This window comes from Oncorhynchus clarkii, chromosome 7 (genome assembly GCF_045791955.1).
Source record: "Oncorhynchus clarkii lewisi isolate Uvic-CL-2024 chromosome 7, UVic_Ocla_1.0, whole genome shotgun sequence".
NCBI lineage: Eukaryota > Metazoa > Chordata > Actinopteri > Salmoniformes > Salmonidae > Oncorhynchus > Oncorhynchus clarkii.
This window is the reverse complement of record NC_092153.1, coordinates 14,767,622-14,791,621: the sequence shown is the minus strand read 5'-3', so window position 1 is coordinate 14,791,621 and position 24,000 is coordinate 14,767,622. Positions and strand designations below refer to the sequence as shown.

At 42.9% G+C, this 24,000-nt stretch overlaps 8 non-coding genes across 8 annotated transcripts; all 8 read right to left on the bottom strand.

Moving 5' to 3' along the window:
* Positions 1 to 950: 950 nt before the first annotated feature.
* On the bottom strand, positions 951 to 1,023 carry trnar-ccu (transfer RNA arginine (anticodon CCU)). Its single transcript has one exon. It is a non-coding gene; the product is annotated as a tRNA-Arg (tRNA).
* Positions 1,024 to 4,864: 3,841 nt separating this feature from the next.
* On the bottom strand, positions 4,865 to 4,937 carry trnar-ccu (transfer RNA arginine (anticodon CCU)). Its single transcript has one exon. It is a non-coding gene; the product is annotated as a tRNA-Arg (tRNA).
* A 679-nt stretch (positions 4,938 to 5,616) lies between these two features.
* trnam-cau (transfer RNA methionine (anticodon CAU)) lies at positions 5,617 to 5,688 on the bottom strand. The gene has a single exon. It is a non-coding gene; the product is annotated as a tRNA-Met (tRNA).
* A 5,160-nt stretch (positions 5,689 to 10,848) lies between these two features.
* trnar-ccu (transfer RNA arginine (anticodon CCU)) lies at positions 10,849 to 10,921 on the bottom strand. The gene has a single exon. It is a non-coding gene; the product is annotated as a tRNA-Arg (tRNA).
* Positions 10,922 to 12,755: 1,834 nt separating this feature from the next.
* trnar-ccu (transfer RNA arginine (anticodon CCU)) lies at positions 12,756 to 12,828 on the bottom strand. Its single transcript has one exon. It is a non-coding gene; the product is annotated as a tRNA-Arg (tRNA).
* A 2,653-nt stretch (positions 12,829 to 15,481) lies between these two features.
* trnar-ccu (transfer RNA arginine (anticodon CCU)) lies at positions 15,482 to 15,564 on the bottom strand. Its single transcript has one exon. It is a non-coding gene; the product is annotated as a tRNA-Arg (tRNA).
* A 3,731-nt stretch (positions 15,565 to 19,295) lies between these two features.
* Positions 19,296 to 19,368, bottom strand: trnar-ccu (transfer RNA arginine (anticodon CCU)). Its single transcript has one exon. It is a non-coding gene; the product is annotated as a tRNA-Arg (tRNA).
* Positions 19,369 to 22,839: 3,471 nt separating this feature from the next.
* On the bottom strand, positions 22,840 to 22,912 carry trnar-ccu (transfer RNA arginine (anticodon CCU)). The gene has a single exon. It is a non-coding gene; the product is annotated as a tRNA-Arg (tRNA).
* Positions 22,913 to 24,000: the final 1,088 nt, after the last annotated feature.

Here is a 24,000-nt window from a genome sequence, read left to right as displayed (position 1 = left end):
TGGGCCCAGCACGCTTCCGCTGCGCCACTCTGCTCTCAGCCACTTCAGAAAAGACTAGAACTCAAAATCTTTGGCTTAGGAGTCCAGTATCTTAGGCCACTGGGATACTGTGTAAAAAGTATGACCTATACGAACTGTTGGAAGAGGTAAAAAAATATATATAATGGCACTGAGACATGCCCATGAAACGACACATTTTTTAAAAATGTTGTTCGCACTTAAAATAAACTGTTTAGCAGAGGATGGTTCGATCCATCGACTTCTGGGTTATGGGCCCAGCACGCTTCCGCTGCGCCACTCTGCTCTCAGCCACTTCAGAAAAGACTAGAACTCACAATCCATGGCTTAGGAGTCCAGTATCTTAGGCCACTGGGATACTGTGTAAACAGTATGACCTATACGAACTGTTGGAAGAGGTAAAAAAAAATGTATAATGGCACTGAGACATTATGCCCATGAAACGACATATTTTTTAAAAATGTTGTTCGCACTTAAAATAAACTGTTTAGCAGAGGATGTTTCGATCCATCGACTTCTGGGTTATGGGCCCAGCACGCTTCCGCTGCGCCACTCTGCTCTCAGCCACTTCAGAAAAGACTAGAACTCACAATCCATGGCTTAGGAGTCCAGTATCTTAGGCCACTGGGATACTGTGTAAACAGTATGACCTATACGAACTGTTGGAAGAGGTAAAAAAATATATATAATGGCACTGAGACATGCCCATGAAACGACACATTTAAAAAAAATGTTGTTCGCACTTAAAATAAACTGTTTAGCAGAGGATGTTTCGATCCATCGACTTCTGGGTTATGGGCCCAGCACGCTTCCGCTGCGCCACTCTGCTCTCAGCCACTTCAGAAAAGACTAGAACTCAAAATCTGGTTTCGATCCATCGACCTCTGGGTTATGGGCCCAGCACGCTTCCGCTGCGCCACTCTGCTTCCATCCACCCCAGATGGGACTTGAACCCACAATCCCTGGCTTAGGAGGCCAGTGCCTTATCCAGTAGGCCACTGGGGCACTGTCTACCTTTTGCAAATAGTACAAACTGATACAAGCAGTAAAAACAATGTGTACTGGATAGCACTGAGACATGCAAATGAAATTTAGCTTTCTAATTTCTGTTTGCGTTTCATTTTTGAAAATAAACTGTTTAGCAGAGGATGGTTTCGATCCATCGACCTCTGCGTTATGGACCCTGCACGCTTCCGCTGCGCCACTCTGCTCTCAGCCACTTCAGAAATGACTAGAACTCAAAATCTTTGGCTTAGGAGTCCAGTGTCTTAGGCCACTGGGATACTGTGTAAACAGTATGACCTATACGAACTGTTGGAAGAGGTAAAAAAAAAAATATAATGGCACTGAGACATGCCCATGAAACGACACATTTTTTTAAAATGTTGGTCGCACTTAAAATGAACTGTTTAGCAGAGGATGGTTTCGATCCATCAACCTCTGGGTTATGGGCCAAGCACGCTTCCACTGCTCCACTCTGCTCTCAGCCACTTCAGAAAAGACTAGAACTCACAATCCATGGCTTAGGAGTCCAGTATCTTAGGCCACTGGGATACTGTGTAAACAGTATGACCTATACGAACTGTTGGAAGAGGTAAAAAAAAATGTATAATGGCACTGAGACATTATGCCCATGAAACGACACATTTTTTAAAAATGTTGTTCGCACTTAAAATAAACTGTTTAGCAGAGGATGGTTTCGATCCATCGACCTCTGGGTTATGGGCCCAGCACGCTTCCGCTGCGCCACTCTGCTCTCAGCCACTTCAGAAAAGACTAGAACTCAAAATCTTTGGCTTAGGAGTCCAGTATCTTAGGCCACTGGGATACTGTGTAAACAGTATGACCTATACGAACTGTTGGAAGAGGTAAAAAAATATATATAATGGCACTGAGACATGCCCATGAAACGACACATTTTTTAAAAATGTTGTTCGCACTTAAAATAAACTGTTTAGCAGAGGATGTTTCGATCCATCGACTTCTGGGTTATGGGCCCAGCACGCTTCCGCTGCGCCACTCTGCTCTCAGCCACTTCAGAAAAGACTAGAACTCACAATCCATGGCTTAGGAGTCCAGTATCTTAGGCCACTGGGATACTGTGTAAACAGTATGACCTATACGAACTGTTGGAAGAGGTAAAAAAAAATTATAATGGCACTGAGACATTATGCCCATGAAACGACATATTTTTTAAAAATGTTGTTCGCACTTAAAATAAACTGTTTAGCAGAGGATGGTTTCGATCCATCGACCTCTGGGTTATGGGCCCAGCACGCTTCCGCTGCTTCACTCTGCTCTCATCCCCTTCAGAAAATACTAGAACTCACAATCCATTGCTTAGGAGTCCAGTGTCTGAGGCCACTGGGATACTGTGTAAACAGTATGACCTATACGAACTGTTGGAAGAGGTAAAAAAAATAATTATAATGGCACTGAGACATGCCCATGAAACGACACATTTTTAAAAAATGTTGTTCGCACTTAAAATAAACTGTTTAGCAGAGGATGTTTCGATCCATCGACTTCTGGGTTATGGGCCCAGCACGCTTCCGCTGCTTCACTCTGCTCTCATCCCCTTCAGAAAATACTAGAACTCACAATCCATGGCTTAGGAGTCCAGTATCTTAGGCCACTGGGATACTGTGTAAACAGTATGACCTATACGAACTGTTGGAAGAGGTAAAAAAAAATTATAATGGCACTGAGACATTATGCCCATGAAACGACACATTTTTAAAAAATGTTGTTCGCACTTAAAATAAACTGTTTAGCAGAGGATGGTTTCGATCCATCGACCTCTGGGTTATGGGCCCAGCACGCTTCCGCTGCGCCACTCTGCTCTCAGCCACTTCAGAAAAGACTAGACCTCAAAATCTTTGGCTTAGGAGTCCAGTATCTTAGGCCACTGGGATACTGTGTAAACAGTATGACCTATACGAACTGTTGGAAGAGGTAAAAAAATATATATAATGGCACTGAGACATGCCCATGAAACGACACATTTTTAAAAAATGTTGTTCGCACTTAAAATAAACTGTTTAGCAGAGGATGTTTCGATCCATCGACTTCTGGGTTATGGGCCCAGCACGCTTCCGCTGCGCCACTCTGCTCTCAGCCACTTCAGAAAAGACTAGAACTCACAATCCATGGCTTAGGAGTCCAGTATCTTAGGCCACTGGGATACTGTGTAAACAGTATGACCTATACGAACTGTTGGAAGAGATAAAAAAATATATATAATGGCACTGAGACATTATGCCCATGAAACGACACATTTTTAAAAAATGTTGTTCGCACTTAAAATAAACTGTTTAGCAGAGGATGTTTCGATCCATCGACTTCTGGGTTATGGGCCCAGCACGCTTCCGCTGCGCCACTCTGCTCTCAGCCACTTCAGAAAAGACTAGAACTCACAATCCATGGCTTAGGAGTCCAGTATCTTAGGCCACTGGGATACTGTGTAAACAGTATGACCTATACGAACTGTTGGAAGAGGTAAAAAAAAATGTATAATGGCACTGAGACATTATGCCCATGAAACGACACATTTTTTAAAAATGTTGTTCGCACTTAAAATAAACTGTTTAGCAGAGGATGGTTTCGATCCATCGACCTCTGGGTTATGGGCCCAGCACGCTTCCGCTGCGCCACTCTGCTCTCAGCCACTTCAGAAAAGACTAGAACTCAAAATCTTTGGCTTAGGAGTCCAGTATCTTAGGCCACTGGGATACTGTGTAAACAGTATGACCTATACGAACTGTTGGAAGAGGTAAAAAAATATATATAATGGCACTGAGACATGCCCATGAAACGACACATTTAAAAAAAATGTTGTTCGCACTTAAAATAAACTGTTTAGCAGAGGATGTTTCGATCCATCGACTTCTGGGTTATGGGCCCAGCACGCTTCCGCTGCGCCACTCTGCTCTCAGCCACTTCAGAAAAGACTAGAACTCAAAATCTTTGGCTTAGGAGTCCAGTATCTTAGGCCACTGGGATACTGTGTAAAAAGTATGACCTATACGAACTGTTGGAAGAGGTAAAAAAATATATATAATGGCACTGAGACATGCCCATGAAACGACACATTTTTTAAAAATGTTGTTCGCACTTAAAATAAACTGTTTAGCAGAGGATGGTTCGATCCATCGACTTCTGGGTTATGGGCCCAGCACGCTTCCGCTGCGCCACTCTGCTCTCAGCCACTTCAGAAAAGACTAGAACTCACAATCCATGGCTTAGGAGTCCAGTATCTTAGGCCACTGGGATACTGTGTAAACAGTATGACCTATACGAACTGTTGGAAGAGGTAAAAAAAAATGTATAATGGCACTGAGACATTATGCCCATGAAACGACATATTTTTTAAAAATGTTGTTCGCACTTAAAATAAACTGTTTAGCAGAGGATGTTTCGATCCATCGACTTCTGGGTTATGGGCCCAGCACGCTTCCGCTGCGCCACTCTGCTCTCAGCCACTTCAGAAAAGACTAGAACTCACAATCCATGGCTTAGGAGTCCAGTATCTTAGGCCACTGGGATACTGTGTAAACAGTATGACCTATACGAACTGTTGGAAGAGGTAAAAAAATATATATAATGGCACTGAGACATGCCCATGAAACGACACATTTAAAAAAAATGTTGTTCGCACTTAAAATAAACTGTTTAGCAGAGGATGTTTCGATCCATCGACTTCTGGGTTATGGGCCCAGCACGCTTCCGCTGCGCCACTCTGCTCTCAGCCACTTCAGAAAAGACTAGAACTCAAAATCTGGTTTCGATCCATCGACCTCTGGGTTATGGGCCCAGCACGCTTCCGCTGCGCCACTCTGCTTCCATCCACCCCAGATGGGACTTGAACCCACAATCCCTGGCTTAGGAGGCCAGTGCCTTATCCAGTAGGCCACTGGGGCACTGTCTACCTTTTGCAAATAGTACAAACTGATACAAGCAGTAAAAACAATGTGTACTGGATAGCACTGAGACATGCAAATGAAATTTAGCTTTCTAATTTCTGTTTGCGTTTCATTTTTGAAAATAAACTGTTTAGCAGAGGATGGTTTCGATCCATCGACCTCTGCGTTATGGACCCTGCACGCTTCCGCTGCGCCACTCTGCTCTCAGCCACTTCAGAAATGACTAGAACTCAAAATCTTTGGCTTAGGAGTCCAGTGTCTTAGGCCACTGGGATACTGTGTAAACAGTATGACCTATACGAACTTTTGGAAGAGGTAAAAAAATATATATAATGGCACTGAGACATGCCCATGAAACGACACATTTTTAAAAAATGTTGTTCGCACTTAAAATAAACTGTTTAGCAGAGGTTGGTTTCGATCCATCGACCTCTGGGTTTTGGGCCCAGCACGCTTCCGCTGCGCCACTCTGCTCTCATCACCTTCAGAAAAGACTAGAACTCACAATCCATGGCTTAGGAGTCCAGTATCTTAGGCCACTGGGATACTGTGTAAACAGTATGACCTATACGAACTGTTGGAAGAGGCAAAAAAAAAATTATAATGGCACTGAGACATTATGCCCATGAAACGACACATTTTTTTAAAATGTTGTTCGCACTTAAAATAAACTGTTTAGCAGAGGATGGTTTCGATCCATCGACCTCTGGGTTATGGGCCCAGCACGCTTCCACTGCGCCACTCTGCTCTCAGCCACATCAGAAAAGACTAGAACTCACAATCCATGGCTTAGGAGTCCAGTATCTTAGGCCACTGGGATACTGTGTAAACAGTATGACCTATACGAACTGTTGGAAGAGGTAAAAAAAAAATTATAATAGCACTGAGACATGCCCATGAAACGACACATTTTTTAAAAATGTTGTTCGCACTTAAAATGAACTGTTTAGCAGAGGATGGTTTCGATCCATCAACCTCTGGGTTATGGGCCAAGCACGCTTCCGCTGCTCCACTCTGCTCTCAGCCACTTCAGAAAAGACTAGAACTCACAATCCATTGCTTAGGAGTCCAGTGTCTTAGGCCACTGGGATACTGTGTAAACAGTATGACCTATACGAACTGTTGGAAGAGGTAAAAAAATATATATAATGGCACAAAGACATGCCAAAGAAAAGACACATTTTTAAAAAATGTTGTTCGCACTTAAAATAAACTGTTTAGCAGAGGATGTTTCGATCCATCGACTTCTGGGTTATGGGCCCAGCACGCTTCCGCTGCTTCACTCTGCTCTCATCCCCTTCAGAAAATACTAGAACTCACAATCCATTGCTTAGGAGTCCAGTGTCTTAGGCCACTGGGATACTGTGTAAACAGTATGACCTATACGAACTGTTGGAAGAGGTAAAAAAAAAAATTATAATGGCACTGAGACATGCCCATGAAACGACACATTTTTTAAAAATGTTGTTCGCACTTAAAATTAACTGTTTAGCAGAGAATGGTTTCGATCCATCGACCTCTGGGTTATGGGCCCAGCACGCTTCCGCTGCGCCACTCTGCTCTCAGCCAATTCAGAAAAGACTAGAACTCACAATCCATGGCTTAGGAGTCCAGTATCTTAGGGCACTGGGATACTGTGTAAACAGTATGACCTATACTAACTGTTGGAAGAGGTAAAAAAAAAATTATAATGGCACTGAGACATGCCCATGAAACGACACATTTTTAAAAAATGTTGTTCGCACTTAAAATAAACTGTTTAGCAGAGGATGTTTCGATCCATCGACTTCTGGGTTATGGGCCCAGCACGCTTCCGCTGCGCCACTCTGCTCTCAGCCACTTCAGAAAAGACTAGAACTCACAATCCATGGCTTAGGAGTCCAGTATCTTAGGCCACTGGGATACTGTGTAAACAGTATGACCTATACGAACTGTTGGAAGAGGTAAAAAAATATATATAATGGCACTGAGACATGCCCATGAAACGACACATTTTTAAAAAATGTTGTTCGCACTTAAAATAAACTGTTTAGCAGAGGATGTTTCGATCCATCGACTTCTGGGTTATGGGCCCAGCACGCTTCCGCTGCGCCACTCTGCTCTCAGCCACTTCAGAAAAGACTAGAACTCACAATCCATGGCTTAGGAGTCCAGTATCTTAGGCCACTGGGATACTGTGTAAACAGTATGACCTATACGAACTGTTGGAAGAGGTAAAAAAAAATGTATAATGGCACTGAGACATTATGCCCATGAAACGACACATTTTTTAAAAATGTTGTTCGCACTTAAAATAAACTGTTTAGCAGAGGATGGTTTCGATCCATCGACCTCTGGGTTATGGGCCCAGCACGCTTCCGCTGCGCCACTCTGCTCTCAGCCACTTCAGAAAAGACTAGAACTCAAAATCTTTGGCTTAGGAGTCCAGTATCTTAGGCCACTGGGATACTGTGTAAACAGTATGACCTATACGAACTGTTGGAAGAGGTAAAAAAATATATATAATGGCACTGAGACATGCCCATGAAACGACACATTTTAAAAAAATGTTGTTCGCACTTAAAATAAACTGTTTAGCAGAGGATGTTTCGATCCATTGACTTCTGGGTTATGGGCCCAGCACGCTTCCGCTGCGCCACTCTGCTCTCAGCCACTTCAGAAAAGACTAGAACTCAAAATCTTTGGCTTAGGAGTCCAGTATCTTAGGCCACTGGGATACTGTGTAAACAGTATGACCTATACGAACTGTTGGAAGAGGTAAAAAAATATATATAATGGCACTGAGACATGCCCATGAAACGACACATTTTTTAAAAATGTTGTTCGCACTTAAAATAAACTGTTTAGCAGAGGATGTTTCGATCCATCGACTTCTGGGTTATGGGCCCAGCACGCTTCCGCTGCTCCACTCTGCTCTCAGCCACTTCAGAAAAGACTAGAACTCACAATCCATGGCTTAGGAGTCCAGTATCTTAGGCCACTGGGATACTGTGTAAACAGTATGACCTATACGAACTGTTGGAAGAGGTAAAAAAAAATTATAATGGCACTGAGACATTATGCCCATGAAACGACATATTTTTTAAAAATGTTGTTCGCACTTAAAATAAACTGTTTAGCAGAGGATGTTTCGATCCATTGACTTCTGGGTTATGGGCCCAGCACGCTTCCGCTGCGCCACTCTGCTCTCAGCCACTTCAGAAAAGACTAGAACTCAAAATCTTTGGCTTAGGAGTCCAGTATCTTAGGCCACTGGGATACTGTGTAAACAGTATGACCTATACGAACTGTTGGAAGAGGTAAAAAAATATATATAATGGCACTGAGACATGCCCATGAAACGACACATTTTTAAAAAATGTTGTTCGCACTTAAAATAAACTGTTTAGCAGAGGATGTTTCGATCCATCGACTTCTGGGTTATGGGCCCAGCACGCTTCCGCTGCGCCACTCTGCTCTCAGCCACTTCAGAAAAGACTAGAACTCACAATCCATGGCTTAGGAGTCCAGTATCTTAGGCCACTGGGATACTGTGTAAACAGTATGACCTATACGAACTGTTGGAAGAGGTAAAAAAAAATTATAATGGCACTGAGACATTATGCCCATGAAACGACATATTTTTTAAAAATGTTGTTCGCACTTAAAATAAACTGTTTAGCAGAGGATGGTTTCGATCCATCGACCTCTGCGTTATGGACCCTGCACGCTTCCGCTGCGCCACTCTGCTCTCAGCCACTTCAGAAATGACTAGAACTCAAAATCTTTGGCTTAGGAGTCCAGTGTCTTAGGCCACTGGGATACTGTGTAAACAGTATGACCTATACGAACTTTTGGAAGAGGTAAAAAAATATATATAATGGCACTGAGACATGCCCATGAAACGACACATTTTTAAAAAATGTTGTTCGCACTTAAAATAAACTGTTTAGCAGAGGTTGGTTTCGATCCATCGACCTCTGGGTTTTGGGCCCAGCACGCTTCCGCTGCGCCACTCTGCTCTCATCACCTTCAGAAAAGACTAGAACTCACAATCCATGGCTTAGGAGTCCAGTATCTTAGGCCACTGGGATACTGTGTAAACAGTATGACCTATACGAACTGTTGGAAGAGGCAAAAAAAAAATTATAATGGCACTGAGACATTATGCCCATGAAACGACACATTTTTTAAAAATGTTGTTCGCACTTAAAATGAACTGTTTAGCAGAGGATGGTTTCGATCCATCAACCTCTGGGTTATGGGCCAAGCACGCTTCCGCTGCTCCACTCTGCTCTCAGCCACTTCAGAAAAGACTAGAACTCACAATCCATTGCTTAGGAGTCCAGTGTCTTAGGCCACTGGGATACTGTGTAAACAGTATGACCTATACGAACTGTTGGAAGAGGTAAAAAAATATATATAATGGCACAAAGACATGCCAAAGAAAAGACACATTTTTAAAAAATGTTGTTCGCACTTAAAATAAACTGTTTAGCAGAGGATGTTTCGATCCATCGACTTCTGGGTTATGGGCCCAGCACGCTTCCGCTGCTTCACTCTGCTCTCATCCCCTTCAGAAAATACTAGAACTCACAATCCATGGCTTAGGAGTCCAGTATCTTAGGCCACTGGGATACTGTGTAAACAGTATGACCTATACTAACTGTTGGAAGAGGTAAAAAAAAAATTATAATGGCACTGAGACATGCCCATGAAACGACACATTTTTAAAAAATGTTGTTCGCACTTAAAATAAACTGTTTAGCAGAGGATGTTTCGATCCATCGACTTCTGGGTTATGGGCCCAGCACGCTTCCGCTGCGCCACTCTGCTCTCAGCCACTTCAGAAAAGACTAGAACTCACAATCCATGGCTTAGGAGTCCAGTATCTTAGGCCACTGGGATACTGTGTAAACAGTATGACCTATACGAACTGTTGGAAGAGGTAAAAAAAAATGTATAATGGCACTGAGACATTATGCCCATGAAACGACACATTTTTTAAAAATGTTGTTCGCACTTAAAATAAACTGTTTAGCAGAGGATGGTTTCGATCCATCGACCTCTGGGTTATGGGCCCAGCACGCTTCCGCTGCGCCACTCTGCTCTCAGCCACTTCAGAAAAGACTAGAACTCAAAATCTTTGGCTTAGGAGTCCAGTATCTTAGGCCACTGGGATACTGTGTAAACAGTATGACCTATACGAACTGTTGGAAGAGGTAAAAAAATATATATAATGGCACTGAGACATGCCCATGAAACGACACATTTTTAAAAAATGTTGTTCGCACTTAAAATAAACTGTTTAGCAGAGGATGTTTCGATCCATTGACTTCTGGGTTATGGGCCCAGCACGCTTCCGCTGCGCCACTCTGCTCTCAGCCACTTCAGAAAAGACTAGAACTCAAAATCTTTGGCTTAGGAGTCCAGTATCTTAGGCCACTGGGATACTGTGTAAACAGTATGACCTATACGAACTGTTGGAAGAGGTAAAAAAATATATATAATGGCACTGAGACATGCCCATGAAACGACACATTTTTTAAAAATGTTGTTCGCACTTAAAATAAACTGTTTAGCAGAGGATGTTTCGATCCATCGACTTCTGGGTTATGGGCCCAGCACGCTTCCGCTGCGCCACTCTGCTCTCAGCCACTTCAGAAAAGACTAGAACTCACAATCCATGGCTTAGGAGTCCAGTATCTTAGGCCACTGGGATACTGTGTAAACAGTATGACCTATACGAACTGTTGGAAGAGGTAAAAAAAAATTATAATGGCACTGAGACATTATGCCCATGAAACGACATATTTTTTAAAAATGTTGTTCGCACTTAAAATAAACTGTTTAGCAGAGGATGGTTTCGATCCATCGACCTCTGGGTTATGGGCCCAGCACGCTTCCGCTGCGCCACTCTGCTTCCATCCACCCCAGATGGGACTTGAACCCACAATCCCTGGCTTAGGAGGCCAGTGCCTTATCCATTAGGCCACTGGGGCACTGTCTACCTTTTGCAAATAGTACAAACTGATACAAGCAGTAAAAACAATGTGTACTGGATAGCACTGAGACATGCAAATGAAATTTAGCTTTCTAATTTCTGTTTGCGTTTCATTTTTGAAAATAATCTGTTTAGCAGAGGATGGTTTCGATCCATCGACCTCTGCGTTATGGACCCTGCACGCTTCCGCTGCGCCACTCTGCTCTCAGCCACTTCAGAAATGACTAGAACTCAAAATCTTTGGCTTAGGAGTCCAGTGTCTTAGGCCACTGGGATACTGTGTAAACAGTATGACCTATACGAACTTTTGGAAGAGGTAAAAAAATATATATAATGGCACTGAGACATGCCCATGAAACGACACATTTTTAAAAAATGTTGTTCGCACTTAAAATAAACTGTTTAGCAGAGGTTGGTTTCGATCCATCGACCTCTGGGTTTTGGGCCCAGCACGCTTCCGCTGCGCCACTCTGCTCTCATCACCTTCAGAAAAGACTAGAACTCACAATCCATGGCTTAGGAGTCCAGTATCTTAGGCCACTGGGATACTGTGTAAACAGTATGACCTATACGAACTGTTGGAAGAGGCAAAAAAAAAATTATAATGGCACTGAGACATTATGCCCATGAAACGACACATTTTTTTAAAATGTTGTTCGCACTTAAAATAAACTGTTTAGCAGAGGATGGTTTCGATCCATCGACCTCTGGGTTATGGGCCCAGCACGCTTCCGCTGCGCCACTCTGCTCTCAGCCACATCAGAAAAGACTAGAACTCACAATCCATGGCTTAGGAGTCCAGTATCTTAGGCCACTGGGATACTGTGTAAACAGTATGACCTATACGAACTGTTGGAAGAGGTAAAAAAAAAATTATAATAGCACTGAGACATGCCCATGAAACGACACATTTTTTAAAAATGTTGTTCGCACTTAAAATGAACTGTTTAGCAGAGGATGGTTTCGATCCATCAACCTCTGGGTTATGGGCCAAGCACGCTTCCGCTGCTCCACTCTGCTCTCAGCCACTTCAGAAAAGACTAGAACTCACAATCCATTGCTTAGGAGTCCAGTGTCTTAGGCCACTGGGATACTGTGTAAACAGTATGACCTATCCGAACTGTTGGAAGAGGTAAAAAAATATATAAAAGGGCACAAAGACATGCCAAAGAAAAGACACATTTTTAAAAAATGTTGTTCGCACTTAAAATAAACTGTTTAGCAGAGGATGTTTCGATCCATCGACTTCTGGGTTATGGGCCCAGCACGCTTCCGCTGCTTCACTCTGCTCTCATCCCCTTCAGAAAATACTAGAACTCACAATCCATTGCTTAGGAGTCCAGTGTCTTAGGCCACTGGGATACTGTGTAAACAGTATGACCTATACGAACTGTTGGAAGAGGTAAAAAAAAAAATTATAATGGCACTGAGACATGCCCATGAAACGACACATTTTTTAAAAATGTTGTTCGCACTTAAAATTAACTGTTTAGCAGAGAATGGTTTCGATCCATCGACCTCTGGGTTATGGGCCCAGCACGCTTCCGCTGCGCCACTCTGCTCTCAGCCAATTCAGAAAAGACTAGAACTCACAATCCATGGCTTAGGAGTCCAGTATCTTAGGCCACTGGGATACTGTGTAAACAGTATGACCTATACTAACTGTTGGAAGAGGTAAAAAAAAAATTATAATGGCACTGAGACATGCCCATGAAACGACACATTTTAAAAAAATGTTGTTCGCACTTAAAATAAACTGTTTAGCAGAGGATGTTTCGATCCATCGACTTCTGGGTTATAGCACGCTTCCGCTGCGCCACTCTGCTTCCATCCACCCCAGATGGGACTTGAACCCACAATCCCTGGCTTAGGAGGCCAGTGCCTTATCCATTAGGCCACTGGGGCACTGTCTACCTTTTGCAAATAGTACGAACTGATACAAGCAGTAAAAACAATGTGTACTGGATAGCACTGAGACACGCAAATGAAATTTAGCTTTCTAATTTCTGTTTGCGTTTCATTTTTGAAAATAATCTGTTTAGCAGAGGATGGTTTCGATCCATCGACTTCTGGGTTATGGGCCCAGCACGCTTCCGCTGTGCCACTCTGCTCTCAGCCACTTCAGAAAAGACTAGAACTCACAATCCATGGCTTAGGAGTCCAGTATCTTAGGCCACTGGGATACTGTGTAAACAGTATGACCTATACTAACTGTTGGAAGAGGTAAAAAAAAAATTATAATGGCACTGAGACATGCCCATGAAACGACACATTTTTAAAAAATGTTGTTCGCACTTAAAATGAACTGTTTAGCAGAGTATGGTTTCGATCCATCAACCTCTGGGTTATGGGCCAAGCACGCTTCCGCTGCTCCACTCTGCTCTCAGCCACTTCAGAAAAGACTAGAACTCACAATCCATGGCTTAGGAGTCCAGTATCTTAGGCCACTGGGATACTGTGTAAACAGTATGACCTATACGAACTGTTGGAAGAGGTAAAAAAAAATGTATAATGGCACTGAGACATTATGCCCATGAAACGACACATTTTTTAAAAATGTTGTTCGCACTTAAAATAAACTGTTTAGCAGAGGATGGTTTCGATCCATCGACCTCTGGGTTATGGGCCCAGCACGCTTCCGCTGCGCCACTCTGCTCTCAGCCACTTCAGAAAAGACTAGAACTCAAAATCTTTGGCTTAGGAGTCCAGTATCTTAGGCCACTGGGATACTGTGTAAACAGTATGACCTATACGAACTGTTGGAAGAGGTAAAAAAAAATATATAATGGCACTAAGACATGCCCATGAAACGACACATTTTTAAAAAATGTTGTTCGCACTTAAAATAAACTGTTTAGCAGAGGATGTTTCGATCCATCGACTTCTGGGTTATGGGCCCAGCACGCTTCCGCTGCTTCACTCTGCTCTCATCCCCTTCAGAAAATACTAGAACTCACAATCCATTGCTTAGGAGTCCAGTGTCTTAGGCCACTGGGATACTGTGTAAACAGTATGACCTATACGAACTGTTGGAAGAGGTAAAAAAAAAAATTATAATGGCACTGAGACATGCCCATGAAACGACAAATTTTTTAAAAATGTTGTTCGCACTTAAACTAACTGTTTAGCAGAGAATGGTTTCGATCCATCGACCTCTGGGTTATGGGCCCAGCACGCTTCCGCTGCGCCACTCTGCTCTCAGCCAATTCAGAAAAGACTAGAACTCACAATCCATGGCTTAGGAGTCCAGTATCTTAGGCCACTGGGATACTGTGTAAACAGTATGACCTATACGAACTGTTGGAAGAGGTAAAAAAAAATGTATAATGGCACTGAGACATTATGCCCATGAAACGACACATTTTTTAAAAATGTTGTTCGCACTTAAAATAAACTGTTTAGCAGAGGATGGTTTCGATCCATCGACCTCTGGGTTATGGGCCCAGCACGCTTCCGCTGCGCCACTCTGCTCTCAGCCACTTCAGAAAAGACTAGAACTCACAATCCATGGCTTAGGAGTCCAGTATCTTAGGCCACTGGGATACTGTGTAAACAGTATGACCTATACGAACTGTTGGAAGAGGTAAAAAAAAAATTATAATGGCACTGAGACATTATGCCCATGAAACGACACATTTTTAAAAAATGTTGTTCGCACTTAAAATAAACTGTTTAGCAGAGGATGGTTTCGATCCATCGACCTCTGGGTTATGGGCCCAGCACGCTTCCGCTGCGCCACTCTGCTCTCATCCCCTTCAGAAAAGACTAGAACTCACAATCCATTGCTTAGGAGTCCAGTGTCTTAGGCCACTGGGATACTGTGTAAACAGTATGACCTATACGAACTGTTGGAAGAGGTAAAAAAATATATATAATGGCACTGAGACATGCACATGAAACGACACATTTTTAAAAAATGTTGTTCGCACTTAAAATAAACTGTTTAGCAGAGGATGGTTTCGATCCATCGACCTCTGGGTTATGGGCCCAGCACGCTTCCGCTGCTTCACTCTGCTCTCATCCCCTTCAGAAAATACTAGAACTCACAATCCATTGCTTAGGAGTCCAGTGTCTTAGGCCACTGGGATACTGTGTAAACAGTATGACCTATACGAACTGTTGGAAGAGGTAAAAAAAAAAATTATAATGGCACTGAGACATGCCCATGAAACGACAAATTTTTTAAAAATGTTGTTCGCACTTAAAATTAACTGTTTAGCAGAGAATGGTTTCGATCCATCGACCTCTGGGTTATGGGCCCAGCACGCTTCCGCTGCGCCACTCTGCTCTCAGCCAATTCAGAAAAGACTAGAACTCACAATCCATGGCTTAGGAGTCCAGTATCTTAGGCCACTGGGATACTGTGTAAACAGTATGACCTATACGAACTGTTGGAAGAGGTAAAAAAAAATGTATAATGGCACTGAGACATTATGCCCATGAAACGACACATTTTTTAAAAATGTTGTTCGCACTTAAAATAAACTGTTTAGCAGAGGATGGTTTCGATCCATCGACCTCTGGGTTATGGGCCCAGCACGCTTCCGCTGCGCCACTCTGCTTCCATCCAACCCAGATGGGACTTGAACCCACAATCCCTGGCTTAGGAGGCCAGTGCCTTATCCATTAGGCCACTGGGGCACTGTCTACCTTTTGCAAATAGTACAAACTGATACAAGCAGTAAAAACAATGTGTACTGGATAGCACTGAGACATGAAATTAGCTTTCTAATTTCTGTTTGCGTTTCATTTTTGAAAATAATCTGTTTAGCAGAGGATGGTTTCGATCCATCGACCTCTGTGTTATGGGACCTGCACGCTTCCACTGCGCCACTCTGCTCTCAGCCGCTTCAGAAATGACTAGAACTCAAAATCTTTGGCTTAGGAGTCCAGTATCTTAGGCCACTGGGATACTGTGTAAACAGTATGACCTATACGAACTTTTGGAAGAGGTAAAAAAATATATATAATGGCACTGAGACATGCCCATGAAACGACACATTTTTAAAAAATGTTGTTCGCACTTAAAATAAACTGTTTAGCAGAGGATGGTTTCGATCCATCGACCTCTGGGTTATGGGCCCAGCACGCTTCCGCTGCGCCACTCTGATCTCATCCCCTTCAGAAAAGACTAGAACTCACAATCCATTGCTTAGGAGTCCAGTGTCTTAGGCCACTGGGATACTGTGTAAACAGTATGACCTATACGAACTGTTGGAAGAGGTAAAAAAATATATATAATGGCACTGAGACATGCCCATGAAACGACACATTTTTTAAAAATGTTGTTCGCACTTAAAATAAACTGTTTAGCAGAGGATGGTTTCGATCCATCGACCTCTGGGTTATGGGCCCAGCACGCTTCCGCTGCGCCACTCTGCTCTCAGCCACTTCAGAAAAGACTAGAACTCACAATCCATGGCTTAGGAGTCCAGTATCTTAGGCCACTGGGATACTGTGTAAACAGTATGACCTATACGAACTGTTGGAAGAGGTAAAAAAAAAATTATAATGGCACTGAGACATTATGCCCATGAAACGACACATTTTTAAAAAATGTTGTTCGCACTTAAAATAAACTGTTTAGCAGAGGATGGTTTCGATCCATCGACCTCTGGGTTATGGGCCCAGCACGCTTCCGCTGCGCCACTCTGCTCTCATCCCCTTCAGAAAAGACTAGAACTCACAATCCATTGCTTAGGAGTCCAGTGTCTTAGGCCACTGGGATACTGTGTAAACAGTATGACCTATACGAACTGTTGGAAGAGGTAAAAAAATATATATAATGGCACTGAGACATGCCCATGAAACGACACATTTTTAAAAAATGTTGTTCGCACTTAAAATAAACTGTTTAGCAGAGGATGGTTTCGATCCATCGACCTCTGGGTTATGGGCCCAGCACGCTTCCGCTGCTTCACTCTGCTCTCATCCCCTTCAGAAAATACTAGAACTCACAATCCATTGCTTAGGAGTCCAGTGTCTTAGGCCACTGGGATACTGTGTAAACAGTATGACCTATACGAACTGTTGGAAGAGGTAAAAAAAAAAATTATAATGGCACTGAGACATGCCCATGAAACGACAAATTTTTTAAAAATGTTGTTCGCACTTAAAATTAACTGTTTAGCAGAGAATGGTTTCGATCCATCGACCTCTGGGTTATGGGCCCAGCACGCTTCCGCTGCGCCACTCTGCTCTCAGCCAATTCAGAAAAGACTAGAACTCACAATCCATGGCTTAGGAGTCCAGTATCTTAGGCCACTGGGATACTGTGTAAACAGTATGACCTATACGAACTGTTGGAAGAGGTAAAAAAAAATGTATAATGGCACTGAGACATTATGCCCATGAAACGACACATTTTTTAAAAATGTTGTTCGCACTTAAAATAAACTGTTTAGCAGAGGATGGTTTCGATCCATCGACCTCTGGGTTATGGGCCCAGCACGCTTCCGCTGCGCCACTCTGCTCTCAGCCACTTCAGAAAAGACTAGAACTCAAAATCTTTGGCTTAGGAGTCCAGTATCTTAGGCCACTGGGATACTGTGTAAACAGTATGACCTATACGAACTGTTGGAAGAGGTAAAAAAATATATATAATGGCACTGAGACATGCCCATGAAACGACACATTTTTAAAAAATGTTGTTCGCACTTAAAATAAACTGTTTAGCAGAGGATGTTTCGATCCATCGACTTCTGGGTTATGGGCCCAGCACGCTTCCGCTGCGCCACTCTGCTCTCAGCCACTTCAGAAAAGACTAGAACTCACAATCCATGGCTTAGGAGTCCAGTATCTTAGGCCACTGGGATACTGTGTAAACAGTATGACCTATACGAACTGTTGGAAGAGGTAAAAAAAAATGTATAATGGCACTGAGACATGCCCATGAAACGACACATTTTTTAAAAATGTTGGTCGCACTTAAAATGAACTGTTTAGCAGAGGATGGTTTCGATCCATCAACCTCTGGGTTATGGGCCAAGCACGCTTCCACTGCTCCACTCTGCTCTCAGCCACTTCAGAAAAGACTAGAACTCACAATCCATGGCTTAGGAGTCCAGTATCTTAGGCCACTGGGATACTGTGTAAACAGTATGACCTATACGAACTGTTGGAAGAGGTAAAAAAAAATGTATAATGGCACTGAGACATTATGCCCATGAAACGACACATTTTTAAAAAATGTTGTTCGCACTTAAAATAAACTGTTTAGCAGAGGATGGTTTAGATCCATCGACCTCTGGGTTATGGGCCCAGCACGCTTCCGCTGCGCCACTCTGCTCTCAGCCACTTCAGAAAAGACTAGAACTCAAAATCTTTGGCTTAGGAGTCCAGTATCTTAGGCCACTGGGATACTGTGTAAACAGTATGACCTATACGAACTGTTGGAAGAGGTAAAAAAATATATATAATGGCACTGAGACATGCCCATGAAACGACACATTTTTAAAAAATGTTGTTCGCACTTAAAATAAACTGTTTAGCAGAGGATGTTTCGATCCATCGACTTCTGGGTTATGGGCCCAGCACGCTTCCTCTGCGCCACTCTGCTCTCAGCCACTTCAGAAAAGACTAGAACTCACAATCCATGGCTTAGGAGTCCAGTATCTTAGGCCACTGGGATACTGTGTAAACAGTATGACCTATACGAACTGTTGGAAGAGGTAAAAAAAAATTATAATGGCACTGAGACATTATGCCCATGAAACGACATATTTTTTAAAAATGTTGTTCGCACTTAAAATAAACTGTTTAGCAGAGGATGGTTTCGATCCATCGACCTCTGGGTTATGGGCCCAGCACGCTTCCGCTGCGCCACTCTGCTCTCAGCCACATCAGAAAAGACTAGAACTCACAATCCATGGCTTAGGAGTCCAGTATCTTAGGCCACTGGGATACTGTGTAAACAGTATGACCTATACGAACTGTTGGAAGAGGTAAAAAAAAAATTATAATAGCACTGAGACATGCCCATGAAACGACACATTTTTTAAAAATGTTGTTCGCACTTAAAATGAACTGTTTAGCAGAGGATGGTTTCGATCCATCAACCTCTGGGTTATGGGCCAAGCACGCTTCCGCTGCTCCACTCTGCTCTCAGCCACTTCAGAAAAGACTAGAACTCACAATCCATTGCTTAGGAGTCCAGTGTCTTAGGCCACTGGGATACTGTGTAAACAGTATGACCTATACGAACTGTTGGAAGAGGTAAAAAAATATATATAATGGCACTGAGACATGCCCATGAAACGACACATTTTTAAAAAATGTTGTTCGCACTTAAAATAAACTGTTTAGCAGAGGATGTTTCGATCCATCGACTTCTGGGTTATAGCACGCTTCCGCTGCGCCACTCTGCTTCCATCCACCCCAGATGGGACTTGAACCCACAATCCCTGGCTTAGGAGGCCAGTGCCTTATCCATTAGGCCACTGGGGCACTGTCTACCTTTTGCAAATAGTACGAACTGATACAAGCAGTAAAAACAATGTGTACTGGATAGCACTGAGACACGCAAATGAAATTTAGCTTTCTAATTTCTGTTTGCGTTTCATTTTTGAAAATAATTTGTTTAGCAGAGGATGGTTTCGATCCATCGACTTCTGGGTTATGGGCCCAGCACGCTTCCGCTGTGCCACTCTGCTCTCAGCCACTTCAGAAAAGACTAGAACTCACAATCCATGGCTTAGGAGTCCAGTATCTTAGGCCACTGGGATACTGTGTAAACAGTATGACCTATACTAACTGTTGGAAGAGTTAAAAAAAAAATTATAATGGCACTGAGACATGCCCATGAAACGACACATTTTTAAAAAATGTTGTTCGCACTTAAAATGAACTGTTTAGCAGAGTATGGTTTCGATCCATCAACCTCTGGGTTATGGGCCAAGCACGCTTCCGCTGCTCCACTCTGCTCTCAGCCACTTCAGAAAAGACTAGAACTCACAATCCATGGCTTAGGAGTCCAGTATCTTAGGCCACTGGGATACTGTGTAAACAGTATGACCTATACGAACTGTTGGAAGAGGTAAAAAAAAATGTATAATGGCACTGAGACATTATGCCCATGAAACGACACATTTTTTAAAAATGTTGTTCGCACTTAAAATAAACTGTTTAGCAGAGTATGGTTTCGATCCATCGACCTCTGGGTTATGGGCCCAGCACGCTTCCGCTGCGCCACTCTGCTCTCAGCCACTTCAGAAAAGACTAGAACTCAAAATCTTTGGCTTAGGAGTCCAGTATCTTAGGCCACTGGGATACTGTGTAAACAGTATGACCTATACGAACTGTTGGAAGAGGTAAAAAAATATATATAATGGCACTAAGACATGCCCATGAAACGACACATTTTTAAAAAATGTTGTTCGCACTTAAAATAAACTGTTTAGCAGAGGATGTTTCGATCCATCGACTTCTGGGTTATGGGCCCAGCACGCTTCCGCTGCTTCACTCTGCTCTCATCCCCTTCAGAAAATACTAGAACTCACAATCCATTGCTTAGGAGTCCAGTGTCTTAGGCCACTGGGATACTGTGTAAACAGTATGACCTATACGAACTGTTGGAAGAGGTAAAAAAAAAAATTATAATGGCACTGAGACATGCCCATGAAACGACACATTTTTTAAAAATGTTGTTCGCACTTAAAATTAACTGTTTAGCAGAGAATGGTTTCGATCCATCGACCTCTGGGTTATGGGCCCAGCACGCTTCCGCTGCGCCACTCTGCTCTCAGCCAATTCAGAAAAGACTAGAACTCACAATCCATGGCTTAGGAGTCCAGTATCTTAGGCCACTGGGATACTGTGTAAACAGTATGACCTATACTAACTGTTGGAAGAGGTAAAAAAAAATTATAATGGCACTGAGACATGCCCATGAAACGACACATTTTTAAAAAATGTTGTTCGCACTTAAAATGAACTGTTTAGCAGAGTATGGTTTCGATCCATCAACCTCTGGGTTATGGGCCAAGCACGCTTCCGCTGCTCCACTCTGCTCTCAGCCACTTCTGAAAAGACTAGAACTCACAATCCATGGCTTAGGAGTCCAGTATCTTAGGCCACTGGGATACTGTGTAAACAGTATGACCTATACGAACTGTTGGAAGAGGTAAAAAAAAATGTATAATGGCACTGAGACATTATGCCCATGAAACGACACATTTTTTAAAAATGTTGTTCGCACTTAAAATAAACTGTTTAGCAGAGGATGGTTTCGATCCATCGACCTCTGGGTTATGGGCCCAGCACGCTTCCGCTGCGCCACTCTGCTCTCAGGCACTTCAGAAAAGACTAGACCTCAAAATCTTTGGCTTAGGAGTCCAGTATCTTAGGCCACTGGGATACTGTGTAAACAGTATGACCTATACGAACTGTTGGAAGAGGTAAAAAAAAATTATAATGGCACTGAGACATTATGCCCATGAAACGACACATTTTTTAAAAATGTTGTTCGCACTTAAAATGAACTGTTTAGCAGAGGATGGTTTCGATCCATCAACCTCTGGGTTATGGGCCAAGCACGCTTCCGCTGCTCCACTCTGCTCTCAGCCACTTCAGAAAAGACTAGAACTCACAATCCATGGCTTAGGAGTCCAGTATCTTAGGCCACTGGGATACTGTGTAAACAGTATGACCTATACGAACTGTTGGAAGAGGTAAAAAAAAAAATATAATGGCACTGAGACATGCCCATGAAACGACACATTTTTTAAAAATGTTGGTCGCACTTAAAATGAACTGTTTAGCAGAGGATGGTTTCGATCCATCAACCGCTGGGTTATGGGCCAAGCACGCTTCCACTGCTCCACTCTGCTCTCAGCCACTTCAGAAAAGACTAGAACTCACAATCCATGGCTTAGGAGTCCAGTATCTTAGGCCACTGGGATACTGTGTAAACAGTATGACCTATACGAACTGTTGGAAGAGGTAAAAAAAAATGTATAATGGCACTGAGACATTATGCCCATGAAACGACACATTTTTTTAAAATGTTGTTCGCACTTAAAATAAACTGTTTAGCAGAGGATGGTTTCGATCCATCGACCTCTGGGTTATGGGCCCAGCACGCTTCCGCTGCGCCACTCTGCTCTCAGCCACTTCAGAAAAGACTAGAACTCAAAATCTTTGGCTTAGGAGTCCAGTATCTTAGGCCACTGGGATACTGTGTAAACAGTATGACCTATACGAACTGTTGGAAGAGGTAAAAAAATATATATAATTGCACTGAGACATGCCCATGAAACGACACATTTAAAAAAAATGTTGTTCGCACTTAAAATAAACTGTTTAGCAGAGGATGTTTCGATCCATCGACTTCTGGGTTATGGGCCCAGCACGCTTCCGCTGCGCCACTCTGCTCTCAGCCACTTCAGAAAAGACTAGAACTCAAAATCTTTGGCTTAGGAGTCCAGTATCTTAGGCCACTGGGATACTGTGTAAACAGTATGACCTATACGAACTGTTGGAAGAGGTAAAAAAATATATATAATGGCACTGAGACATGCCCATGAAACGACACATTTTTTAAAAATGTTGTTCGCACTTAAAATAAACTGTTTAGCAGAGGATGTTTCGATCCATCGACTTCTGGGTTATGGGCCCAGCACACTTCCGCTGCGCCACTCTGCTCTCAGCCACTTCAGAAAAGACTAGAACTCACAATCCATGGCTTAGGAGTCCAGTATCTTAGGCCACTGGGATACTGTGTAAACAGTATGACCTATACGAACTGTTGGAAGAGGTAAAAAAAAATTATAATGGCACTGAGACATTATGCCCATGAAACGACATATTTTTTAAAAATGTTAAATGTTAAAATAAACTGTTTAGCAGCTGATGGTTTCGATCCATCGACCTCTGGGTTATGGGCCCAGCACGCTTCCGCTGCGCCACTCTGCTTCCATCCACCCCAGATGGGACTTGAACCCACAATCCCTGGCTTAGGAGGCCAGTGCCTTATCCATTAGGCCACTGGGGCACTGTCTACCTTCTGCAAATAGTACAAACTGATACAAGCAGTAAAAACAATGTGTACTGGATAGCACTGAGACATGCAAATGAAATTTAGCTTTCTAATTTCTGTTTGCGTTTCATTTTTGAAAATAATCTGTTTAGCAGAGGATGGTTTCGATCCATCGACCTCTGCGTTATGGGCCCTGCACGCTTCCGCTGCGCCACTCTGCTCTCAGCCACTTCAGAAATGACTAGAACTCAAAATCTTTGGCTTAGGAGTCCAGTGTCTTAGGCCACTGGGATACTGTGTAAACAGTATGACCTATACGAACTGTTGGAAGAGGTAAAAAAAAATTATAATGGCACTGAGACATTATGCCCATGAAACGACACATTTTTTAAAAATGTTGTTCGCACTTAAAATGAACTGTTTAGCAGAGGATGGTTTCGATCCATCAACCTCTGGGTTATGGGCCAAGCACGCTTCCGCTGCTCCACTCTGCTCTCAGCCACTTCAGAAAAGACTAGAACTCACAATCCATGGCTTAGGAGTCCAGTATCTTAGGCCACTGGGATACTGTGTAAACAGTATGACCTATACGAACTGTTGGAAGAGGTAAAAAAAAAAATATAATGGCACTGAGACATGCCCATGAAACGACACATTTTTTAAAAATGTTGGTCGCACTTAAAATGAACTGTTTAGCAGAGGATGGTTTCGATCCATCAACCGCTGGGTTATGGGCCAAGCACGCTTCCACTGCTCCACTCTGCTCTCAGCCACTTCAGAAAAGACTAGAACTCACAATCCATGGCTTAGGAGTCCAGTATCTTAGGCCACTGGGATACTGTGTAAACAGTATGACCTATACGAACTGTTGGAAGAGGTAAAAAAAAATGTATAATGGCACTGAGACATTATGCCCATGAAACGACACATTTTTTTAAAATGTTGTTCGCACTTAAAATAAACTGTTTAGCAGAGGATGGTTTCGATCCATCGACCTCTGGGTTATGGGCCCAGCACGCTTCCGCTGCGCCACTCTGCTCTCAGCCACTTCAGAAAAGACTAGAACTCAAAATCTTTGGCTTAGGAGTCCAGTATCTTAGGCC